The sequence below is a fragment of the Drosophila montana genome, unplaced genomic scaffold (genome assembly GCF_035044405.1).
Source record: "Drosophila montana isolate Dmon_TW-CO22-7 unplaced genomic scaffold, ASM3504440v1 contig_1505_1, whole genome shotgun sequence".
NCBI classification, from domain to species: domain Eukaryota; kingdom Metazoa; phylum Arthropoda; class Insecta; order Diptera; family Drosophilidae; genus Drosophila; species Drosophila montana.
In genome coordinates, this window is record NW_026996452.1 from 5408641 (window position 1) to 5420384 (window position 11744).

The 11744-nt window shown below is 44.2% G+C and overlaps 1 long non-coding RNA gene across 4 annotated transcripts; it reads left to right on the plus strand.

The window, feature by feature from the left end:
* The first annotated feature begins 457 nt into the window (after positions 1–457).
* LOC135434948 (uncharacterized) lies at positions 458–1320 on the plus strand. 4 transcript variants are annotated; one of them, XR_010437318.1, is made up of 3 exons: positions 458–755; positions 813–1002; positions 1065–1320. It is a non-coding gene; the product is annotated as an uncharacterized LOC135434948 (long non-coding RNA). The 4 variants fall into 4 exon arrangements; XR_010437319.1 differs by having other exon boundaries at positions 458–747; XR_010437320.1 differs by having other exon boundaries at positions 458–731.
* The last annotated feature ends 10424 nt before the right edge of the window (positions 1321–11744 follow it).

Sequence of the window (11744 nt, forward strand, 5' to 3'; positions counted from 1 at the left end):
AAATTAAATTATACTACCGTCGACAAAATTAATATATTTTGATTAAACAGAAAAAAGGAGGAAACCAAAAAACAAAATTATACTACCGTCGACAAAATTAAATATAAAACGGAAACAAAAAATTAAATTAAACTAGGGTCGACAAAATTTTGATTAAACGGAAAAACCAAAAAATTAAATTATACTAGGACCAAAACAAAACAAAATAATATATTTTGATTAAACGGAAAAAGGAAAAAAAAGAAAAAATTCTATTTATGTTATTTTAGAACAACTACCGTCGACAAAATTAAATATATCCCGATTAAAAGGAAAAAACCGAAAATTAAATTATACTACCGTCGACAAAATTAAATATTTTGATTAAACGAAAGGAGGAAACCAAAAAACAAAATTATACTACCGTCGACAAATTAATATAAAAGGAAACTTTTTTCCTTTATATTGAGAGCTTTTTTTTCCTTTATATTGACAGAGCATTTACAGATACCATACATCCAAATGGAAGCGAGTGTGTGAATGGAATATGAGTGAACACACAGGAGGAATTGGTTCCCACTTGACCATGGTGCAGAAACACATTCCAAACAAACACGCTCCACATTCATATGTAGGCAGCCAAGCTTTGTCCGGATTTATTTAGGATAGATGTTTACAAATTCCAGTTACAAAATTTGAAGCTTAATATAATCACAATACTTTGATTTGATATAGTTTAGGGTTTTATCCCGGTATGATATAGCAAGTGTAATTATGTTTGTCTCATTTCTTCTTTGTAATTGATTGTGATTAATTGAGCATAACATCTTTAGACTGAAAGCGGCGACAGCATTACTAGTATTTTGAATGCCATAAGCCGGCTGTTCTGATAATGTGCTGTAAGGGAGAGGAGGTGACGTAAAAATGGCAAGAGTGCAGGGCAACTTGGATGAAAAAACTGCTGCTTGAGACAAAAGGCAGGACTAAAAAACATCTTAGAATACCCTGCTGCTGCAATGCCAGGTATGACAAAGTATTTTAACTGGTTACCATGCGTTGTCGTTTGTGCGTCTCCCCTCTCATAGAGACTGACGTGCGATGGATTTTTAATGTATAGAGTAAGTTTATTTATGGGTGATGTTGTGTGACTGTGCAACTGGATAAATGACAAAGACATCAAATGAATGATGCAAAAGTTTATTAGGAGTGGATGGTTGTAACATGAACAAGCTGCCGACAGCATAACTAGAACATACACGGTTGCGGTCTTGGCATTGTCTCTATTCTAGTATGCAGAGCGGAAAGCAAGTTGCATATTGAATAATTATAATGTTCCAGAAAGTTTATGAAGATTGGTTAATTTGGAAATTAAAGACTATGGGAGTTGTTCAACTGTACGAGAAATTGTAATATGAACAAGCTGCCGACAGCATAACTAGAACATACACGGTTGCGGTCTTGGCATTGTCTCTATTCTAGTATGCAGAGCGGAATGCATGTGCATATTGAATAATTATAATGCTCCAGGAAGTTGATAGAGATTGGTTAATTTGGAAATTAGTTTGTTAATAGAGATCGTGAGGATAATTATGAAGAGTATCCTAGACGGAGACTTTGGAAGACTTTTACAAAAAGCATGCAATACTTTTAGTCATCATCTGCATGATAATCATACCGAGATAGAGTCGAGTCTGTTTGCTCACCTAGGCTGCTCATGGTTTTTAAACAGGGCCCCCGGTATACGAGACAAACATGTCCTGTTCGTTGTTTTGGATAGTATAGTCAGTTTGCTCACCTAGGCTGCACATGATTTTAGACAGGGCTCCTGGTATACGAGACAAACTTGTTCTGTTCGTTGTATTGGGAGGAATGCATATCAGCAGAGATGCGCATGACAGAGTTGTATTAATTGAAGTGAAGATTAGGAGAAAGGCTAACAGTTGATAAAGTAACTTGCCGAAAAACCAGTGCATAATGTGTGGGTGAATTAGTGTGGGGCTGGGCACGGTAAAACCGGCCAGGTGATCGTGCACAGGGGGCACGAAAGGCTTGGCTGGGGGCAGTATAAACTGGCCAGGTGATCGTGCACAGGGACACGAAGGCTTGGAAGCAGCTTCAGTCAGTATATGTATTACGCTAGCTCTGGACATCAAGAGGAGTATCAAGTACATCGTAGGACGGTTGACGTAAGCATCGTGGATGGTGTAGTGGCAGAGAGAAATTTTAGAGTATCAAGCATAAGGGCATCAGTTAACAGGATTTGCTCAATAGACGTCATAATGGGTAGTGTTGTGGATTATCAAGCATAAGTACATCAGTAATATGGCACAGGGCATAACGGGAGGCACATCAAGAACGATATACAGTATAAGGCATTAAATATGATCATCATAGACGGTTTTGCAGACCATTGAGGAAGGTAGTGGCAGTTATAGGGCATCAAGCATAAAAACATCAGTAATAAAACACGGACATCAGCTAGGAGGCCCCAGGATTCGATTCAAAGGCACAAGAACCAAAACGTGGTGGAGATGAAGACCACTGCCATTCTTGTTGCTGTATGCAGAGATTATAAGGGGCCAGGTACAAATGCTCGCGCAAGACCGAAAATTAAATTATACTACCGTCGACAAAATTAAATATAAAACGGAAACAAAAAATTAAATTAAACTAGGGTCGACAAAATTTTGATTAAACGGAAAAACCAAAAAATTAAATTATACTAGGACCAAAAACAAAACAAAATAATATATTTTGATTAAACGGAAAAAGGAAAAAAAAGAAAAAATTCTATTTATGTTATTTTAGAACAACTACCGTCGACAAAATTAAATATATCCCGATTAAAAGGAAAAAACCGAAAATTAAATTATACTACCGTCGACAAAATTAATATATTTTGATTAAACGCTGTGGTACAAGTACATAGAGGTTGGCTGCCATCATGAACAGTGTAGCAAGTGTGCACATGGTGTTGCACACTGCTTCTTGATCCGCACTGGTGGCCACGTCCCACTGCGTCTGTGGATTTGGATGCGAGCTTGGTGTCTCTGGACTGGGAGGAATGAGAGCTCCTGGCCTTGTAGTGGCAGCGAGAGTTGAGCACAGCTGCATATGAGACGGGCTGTTTCGTCTATCCTGAAGGTAGTTGGGCTGCACCACAGTTTGACTTAGCAGTTCTTGTATGTCAAATACAAGGTAGTCTCTGAGACTGGGTGGTCGTGGGAGCGGACGTGGCTGCCCATGAGAAGGTAGCTGGACCTGCTGTGACCGCTGCTGCTGTGCTAGGCGACCCAGAGGTAGGTGCTTCCGAAGCATTTCAGCGTATCTTCTTCTGACACCTAGGTGACGTTGTGGGAGTCTTGCTTTAAGGGCAATATTTTTGGCTTCATCGTTGCTGTGGTTGCTGAGCCGAGCCCAGTACCTGGAGCAAGCATCCTGATACATTTTTTCCACCGGCACGACCTTCAGATCAGTGTGGATGCTTTGGTTTCGCACGTACCAAGGTGCTCCAGCAATGGTTCGCAATATCTTGTTTTGCGCAACTTGAATCCGTTCAAATTGGCCTTCGCATAGAAGTGATCCCCAGACCGGAAGTGCGAACTGCCATATTGGGGCTATGAGCTGCTTGTAAAGTGATACCTTGCATTTTAATGGTAGCTTGCTCCTTTCTGATATTAGCCAGTGCAGCTTTTTGGCCCTGTCTCTAACCCTGGCGACAATGGTGGTGACGTGGCTGCTCAAAAGAAGCTTTTTATCTACTTGCACTCCCAGGTATGAAATCCTTTCTTCTGTGGTGAGCCGTTGATCCAAAATTCTTGGGGAAAGAATTGGCATCTGCAAGCTTCTCCAAGTGTGCATTATGTGCTTGGTTTTGGTAATGTTGATGCTAATGCTCCACTTTTGTGTCCATGTTGTAATGGTGGCAAGGAACAAATCCAAATTGGCAATGGCATCTTCTTGCAAGTTTGCCGATGACAAGATGGCCGTGTCATCGGCATAAGTTGCCAGCATCAGTTTGCCGTGTCGTAGCGGTGCAGGTAGGGGCATGTCGGATGTGTATAGGGTGTACAGTACAGGCCCTAAAACACTACCCTGCGGAACGCCGGCGCAGATTCCTTTTAGGCTGGAACGCGTACCTCCACAGCAGTCCACAATGAATGTGCGTTCGCTTAGATAGCTATTCATAACTCGGTAGAGGACTTCCGGCAATAGCTGTTTGAGCTTGAATCGCAGTCCGTCATGCCAGACACGATCAAACGCCTCCTGTATGTCCATATAGACCGCAGAGCAGTATTTATTGTCCTCGTACGCTTCTAGTATAAACTGCGTAACTCGACCCAATTGTTGTTCAGCAGCATGCTCACGTCTGAAACCGAATTGGTGGCTCGGAATTGCATTGATGATGTTGTCCAATTGGAACATCCGGCGCAGCAGCAGTCGCTCAAAGATTTTTGAAAAGCCAGCGAGCAAGCTTATTGGCCTGTATGATCCAAGCTGATCAGAGGGCTTGCCTGGCTTTTGGATCATTGTTATTTTGGCACATTTCCACTTGCAAGGAAAGTGTCCAAAGCGTAGGATACCGTTAAAAATAAGCACTAGGTACAGTACAGCTGACTGTGGCAGTTCCTTGATCGTGCGATTATCGATTCGGTCAATCCCCGGAGACTTTTTTGTTTGCAGCGTTTTGATAATAGCTTGTACTTCCCCTAGCGTGACTGGAGGGAAGCAGAGTTCACCTTGGGCCACAGGTAGCGATACTTGCATCTCGACATGGCTCTTGTCAGAGGGCAGCGTGGTGATCATTGGCCTAAACCTTTGTTCAAGGTGCTGCGCAAAGGCTTCGGCTTTTTCTTCGGTGGTCTTGCACCACTGGGAAGCCCCAGTTCCCTCAGTGTGCTTCCTCACTGGTAAATTAGGTGCGGGCTGCCTTTTGATGTTCCCCGTTAGCCGCCATAACTTTTGCATACTGTATCTATCCCTTGCATCGATAGATTTCAGCAACTCATCAAGTCTTCTCGCCTTGGCCTGCTTGATTTCCCGGCTAATGTTGTTGGCTAATCTGTTGTGTGCTTGCCTAGCAGCCGGGTTGTGGTATGCCTGTATGTGGCGTTTAATCAGCCTCTTGGCCTCAATCATTTGTTGAATGCGCATGTTGATTGTGTAGTTATATTTTGGTTGCCCTCGGTAAGGCTGGTGAGTTAGGTTTGTTGCAAATTTCGCTGCAGAGTGGATATTATTTTCCAGTATGTCTACCGCATCGTCAATATCTTCGCCACAGTGAAGCTCAGTGTTCAAATTGATGTGCATGTTTAGCCACAATTGAAATTTGGGTATGCTCGCATTTGCTGGAAGAAGATGACACTTGGGTTCGCCTTCTGCTGGCTTACTCAGTAGTTCAATCAGCAGCGGCAAGTGATCCGATCCTAAGTCATTGGATGTGCTTATTTTTAGCAGACCATACTGCACACCTTTATATACTGCGAAGTCAATGGCTGTCGGGGACTGGCGCGCATTATTTGGAAAGCGCGTTGACGAGCCAGTTGCCAGAATGTCAAGGTTTTGCTGCTGCACACTTTCAAGGAGTAGATTACCCCTGCGGTTTGATCTGCTGTTGCCCCACCAATAACTTCTGGCATTCCAGTCACCAGCAGCAATAAATTTAGCACCAAGCTGTCTAAATACGTAGTTGAAGTCTTGAACCAGCCAATGTTCCCGCGGGGGGCAGTATATGGCCGCAACATTAATGACTGAGCCATTTAGCAGTGTAATTGCAACTGGCGCACACTGAATTTTCTCCAGGGTTGTCGGCATGAGCGCTATGTGTTGGATTGTGCGCTTTACTAGGATGGCTGCACCTCCACGGCGGTTGTTAGATGGGTGGTTTGCCAGGTAAGTGTGGTATCCCCTTATATCAATAGTTTCTGCATCCCGTAGGTAGCTTTCAGCTATTAACATTACGTCGATTTCGTTTTGCAGCATAAATAACTCCATCTCTTCCAGTTTATTGTGTAGTCCTGCTGCATTCCAGGCTACAATTTTAAGGCCGTTGGTGTTGAGTCTGGCATATATGTTATGCCCATTTCTCTCTGAGGAGGAAGTGATGGAGTTGGCGTCGTGGCTAGACATTTTGGTTACCATTGACGCGCTCCATGGTAGACATGAGAGTGCTTACGGTAGCCATCATACTCGTCATTAGATCAACTAATCTGTCAATTTTACTTTCCAGGTTGCTGTTATTGGCAGGGGCAATTGGGCTCCTTTGTTGTTCAACCATTATGTTGATCAGCTGATCAAGTTTTCGGCTGAGGTCATCTCGCGGGTATGCAGCTCGCGGTGAACTGCGGCTGCGGCTCCTGTGTTGCTGGCGCGCTTCTGCAGGATGTGCTATCACTTGCCGAGTTTCTCGCTCCTGATAATGCACATGCTGGTGGCGCTGAGGCGGCTGATTGTTGTGCTGCAATCTCGAATCATGTTGAGGCTGCTGACGAGTTGTTTGGCGCTGTGCGGTCTGCTTTTGCACTTGGGAGCGCTCATCTGGCAGGCCAGTTTTAAGGGCGGCTGCATAGCTGCTTGCAGCTTGAGGCATTGGCTGCTGGTGTTGCACTTGCTGACGGAATGGGTTGTGCTGCGGCTGCTTCTGCTGCTCAGAGGGCCGCTGTGGTTGCTGCTGTTGTGCCTGCTGGCCCTGAACAACTGGAGGCCGAAGCGGTTGCTGCTTTGGTCGTCCCTGTTGCCTACCAGAGCTAATTGGAATGGTGGGTTCTCCAAGCTGAAATAGCAATCTATTGGCTCTTTGTAGAACGGCAGGTTCCCTCTTTTTAGCATTGTTTTTGAAGAAGATGCAGCCCCTGTAACTAGCAGCATGTGGGCCCTTACAATTAGCACATTTCGCTTCTGCACTAGGCGCCTTTTCACAGAGTGTTGATGGGTGCTCTTGTCCGCACTTTACGCATCTAAATATGCGGCGACAGTAATTTTTGGTGTGTCCAATCTGTTGGCAACGGTGGCACTGCACAACATCCGTATTTCTTATTGGCTTTTCGACTTTGACTCGCTGGCCTCCCAAGACTGTTAAGTCGAAAATTTCGTTATTGTTCTTTTTAGGCTCAAGCTCAACTTGAAAGAGATCAAGAGGCTCGCCAGAGAAACGCTTCTTGATAACATTTACAAATCGAACGTTGTGTCCCTTGTCACTAAGCTTCTGCTTGATCCAGTCATTAGGAGTAGCTCGGTGAAGGTGTCTAATTACTACTCTGAAGCCACGGTCACTGCTCAGTTGGTAAGTATGGGACTCAACACTGCATTCTTCAAAGAATCTTACTAGTGCGCGGTATGAGCTAATGTCGTTGCACTGAATACGAAGTCCGCGATCCGAAGTCGGTTTGGTGTGGTAGTTACCCTCTCCAATTAAGTCATCAATGTCCTTTAGGAATGGGACAATATTACCGTTAAGTCCAGGCACGTAGAGCGGTTCAGGCCTGATCTTAACATTGCTGGCAACGTCTGGAACATTGGGTTTTGCGTTAGAGTTATTGGTAGGCATAAGTGGGGGTATATGTTGCGGTTCCTCAGGCCTGGCATTCATATTGATAGTAGCGATGTCCTCAGCATCTGTTTCAGGATTTGGGTTTATAATCGGCTGAGGGGTAACGTCCATTGCTTCAACGTCCACATCTTCATCTTCCAAGGACACAGTTTCAACAACATTTTCATCTTCATTGGCTTTTTTCTTCTGTGTCCTAGGGCTTTCACCACCAGTGACACGACGTTTTCGCTGCACTTTTTGACAAGTCTCCTGTTGTCGTGCTTTTAGATAGTTTTCTCTAAGTGACGATGTCTTGCTAGATCTAGCCGACACAGAGGCATCTGTTCCACTCGCGACGGCCTGAGCGTTTGCAGCACCGAGTCTCCTTATGAACTCATCGTCGTCCCAGTCAGAGGAACTTCCAGATTTTACGTTTCCAATTTCTTTTAGCTTGATACCCATGCTTTCACCTTTTGGAAAGGCACGGGACGGGGGCAGATTGCCCGTATGTAGCGTCGGCAAAATTTTGTTGATTTTTGTCTTTAGAATATTTTTATTTTTGTTTTTCAGATTTTTAGATTATATTTTGTTTGTTTTTGTTTTTGTTTTGTTTTTGTTTTTGTTTTGTTTACCGTTCGACACAAGGGAACAAACGCAATGTCGGTCTGGATTCCGGAGCCCAGCTCCATGCCTGGTTGACAGACAGAGAAGTGGGGACTGGGATCCAGACTGTTTTTTTATTCATTTAATACCTAGAGTACTTACAATGAATTAAGTGACATGTTATATACAATTCAAGTGAAGTTTCCCAGCCTTGGCATGGGGATTGCTGTCAAATTAATTATTTGAGGATTGGGAAAATCCCCAATTGTCTGGAAGCTACCCAGTCTGATAGCCGTTGCATCTGGATGAGTTGGAGCCGCCAGCGTGACCACCGTTGATCCTGCCGCCAGATGCCATTGGTGTGGGTGCTTGAGAGACGTAGCATCAAGGCCTTTTTCCATTGTATGGGATGTCGCAGTCTGAATTTCTGTAAGTAGGCAACCCTTTGGCAACGAGTTGTATGAAGCCATCTGATTGGTTCGTTAGCGTAACGCAATCTTTGCTTTATCTGCCTTTCAGCCAGTCGCAATTGGATGAGTTGCCGTGTCCTGCAAGTAGTCCTAGTCTTAGGCCCTCGCTGTGGTACAAGTACATAGAGGTTGGCTGCCATCATGAACAGTGTAGCAAGTGTGCACATGGTGTTGCACACTGCTTCTTGATCCGCACTGGTGGCCACGTCCCACTGCGTCTGTGGATTTGGATGCGAGCTTGGTGTCTCTGGACTGGGAGGAATGAGAGCTCCTGGCCTTGTAGTGGCAGCGAGAGTTGAGCACAGCTGCATATGAGACGGGCTGTTTCGTCTATCCTGAAGGTAGTTGGGCTGCACCACAGTTTGACTTAGCAGTTCTTGTATGTCAAATACAAGGTAGTCTCTGAGACTGGGTGGTCGTGGGAGCGGACGTGGCTGCCCATGAGAAGGTAGCTGGACCTGCTGTGACCGCTGCTGCTGTGCTAGGCGACCCAGAGGTAGGTGCTTCCGAAGCATTTCAGCGTATCTTCTTCTGACACCTAGGTGACGTTGTGGGAGTCTTGCTTTAAGGGCAATATTTTTGGCTTCATCGTTGCTGTGGTTGCTGAGCCGAGCCCAGTACCTGGAGCAAGCATCCTGATACATTTTTTCCACCGGCACGACCTTCAGATCAGTGTGGATGCTTTGGTTTCGCACGTACCAAGGTGCTCCAGCAATGGTTCGCAATATCTTGTTTTGCGCAACTTGAATCCGTTCAAATTGGCCTTCGCATAGAAGTGATCCCCAGACCGGAAGTGCGAACTGCCATATTGGGGCTATGAGCTGCTTGTAAAGTGATACCTTGCATTTTAATGGTAGCTTGCTCCTTTCTGATATTAGCCAGTGCAGCTTTTTGGCCCTGTCTCTAACCCTGGCGACAATGGTGGTGACGTGGCTGCTCAAAAGAAGCTTTTTATCTACTTGCACTCCCAGGTATGAAATCCTTTCTTCTGTGGTGAGCCGTTGATCCAAAATTCTTGGGGAAAGAATTGGCATCTGCAAGCTTCTCCAAGTGTGCATTATGTGCTTGGTTTTGGTAATGTTGATGCTAATGCTCCACTTTTGTGTCCATGTTGTAATGGTGGCAAGGAACAAATCCAAATTGGCAATGGCATCTTCTTGCAAGTTTGCCGATGACAAGATGGCCGTGTCATCGGCATAAGTTGCCAGCATCAGTTTGCCGTGTCGTAGCGGTGCAGGTAGGGGCCTTTCCTTTATATTGACAGAGCATTTACAGATACCATACATTTTTTTTTTTTTTTTTTTTTTTTTGTAGTATGTACTGGTCTATTACTCAGTACATACGGCTGGTGGCCCAGATCCGTGTAATGGCTGGATCTGGACAAGTTTACCGCACTGCGCCGCTTAGCGGACCACGCGGAATCGGTCGTTTTCTTGGAAGGCAATTGTTGGTATTGCAGATTATGGCTAGGTATAGCTCTTGTTTTTGGCGCTTAGGTGTTGCTCAGGTTGGAGCTTGTTGTGCTGGGTGAAGCACGAATTGTTTTTATTGGTGGTTGGTCAATACGCTATTGTGGCTTTGGTGGCTAGCCTTGGAAGTGTAGAGCATATTGAGGTTGTTAGTTGTGGTTAGTGTTTGCGCCAGGTTGGTGGTTAGTTGTGGATTAGTTTTGAAGTCTGGTGGGACAGTTCAGGTTTTTGAGGTTTGTTGAGCTGTTTGGCATAGGAGTTGTGCCGGCTAGCATTGTTTTCTTGGGGTTTCATGGTCACTGCTCACTCACCTGGTTTACACATACCCAGAAGGGCAGAGCTCCAGGCACCCAAGCAAAGCAGTTAAGGCACTGAGGTTGTGCAGATTTTATTCTTTATCACTGCTCACTCACCTGGTTTACACATACCCAGAAGGGCAGAGCTCCAGGCACCCAAGCAAAGCAGTTAAGGCACTGAGGTTGTGCAGATTTTATTCTTTATCACTGCTCACTCACCTGGTTTACACATACCCAGAAGGGCAGAGCTCCAGGCACCCAAGCAAAGCAGTTTAGGCACTGGGATATTGTTGTGCTGTTTTTAATCTATAACTGCTCACTCACCTGGTTTACACATGTCCAGAAGGACAGAGCTCCAGGTACCCAAGCTAAGCAGTTTTTAGAAGTCTGATATGACTGTTCTAGGCACTGGAATTTAGGCGGTGCAGATTTATTAGGGGTGTGATATATCCGAATATTGGATGGCTGTATTGTTATTTTGGGTCACTTTTGGTGTGTATGGGTCTCCTGTTGCTATTGAGCAAATTGGGTTTGTTTTTGTTTGTCTGGTATGAACGTTAATATGCAACTTGGTTGTCGTCTGCATGTCTAAGAACATACACTTTAGGGTCTCTTCTCAGTCTCTATTCTGACAAACTGAATGACTTGCATATTAATGGGTTAGTATTATTGTTAGTGGAATTGGTTATATGGTAATACTGGCACTGAGAATTGGGAGTGCAGTTTGTGCGAATTGTAAGTGCACAATATGCTTTGGCTGGATATTTTGGTGGTTAAGTTTGTACAGCAGTTTGAAGTTTGTTGCATATTTGCATAGACTATTGGATTTTGGTATTAATACACAGTGTAATTTGGTTGTGTGTTTGATTGTTCTTTATTTGGCCATTGTTTGGTTTGGCAGTTAATATTTATTTAATTGTTAATGTTTGAGTTAGTTATTTTAAATTGAGTAATTGGATTGGCCAAGGGGTTTGGATCAGCAAGATCAGGGTTAATGATAGTGAAGCACAAGGTGCTTGTATCATTATATTTCTTCACTTTATGCTGATCCATTTGACTAGGCAGTATTTTGGATTTTTTTGAATTTGCATTCTATGGCCAGTCCCCCGGGTTGGGTGTTGGGACTGTAGTGTCATTGGTGAGTGTGGCTTAGAGTTTGGCATTTGTTGTTTGTGCTAAGCATTGGTGCCTTGTCTTGGTTGTGTTAGTTGTGTTAGTGATTGGCATTTGTGGTTGGTGTATGCAGTTAATATTTATGTGTTTCTTGGTGAGTGTGGCTTGGTTTCTGTGGGCTAAGCAACTTATTCATATGTGGCACTTTTATTTGGCTCACAGTATGACTTGGCTAGGTTTTGTTTAAGCTCACTTAGGTCGAGCAGTTGGTATTGGTATTGGGTAT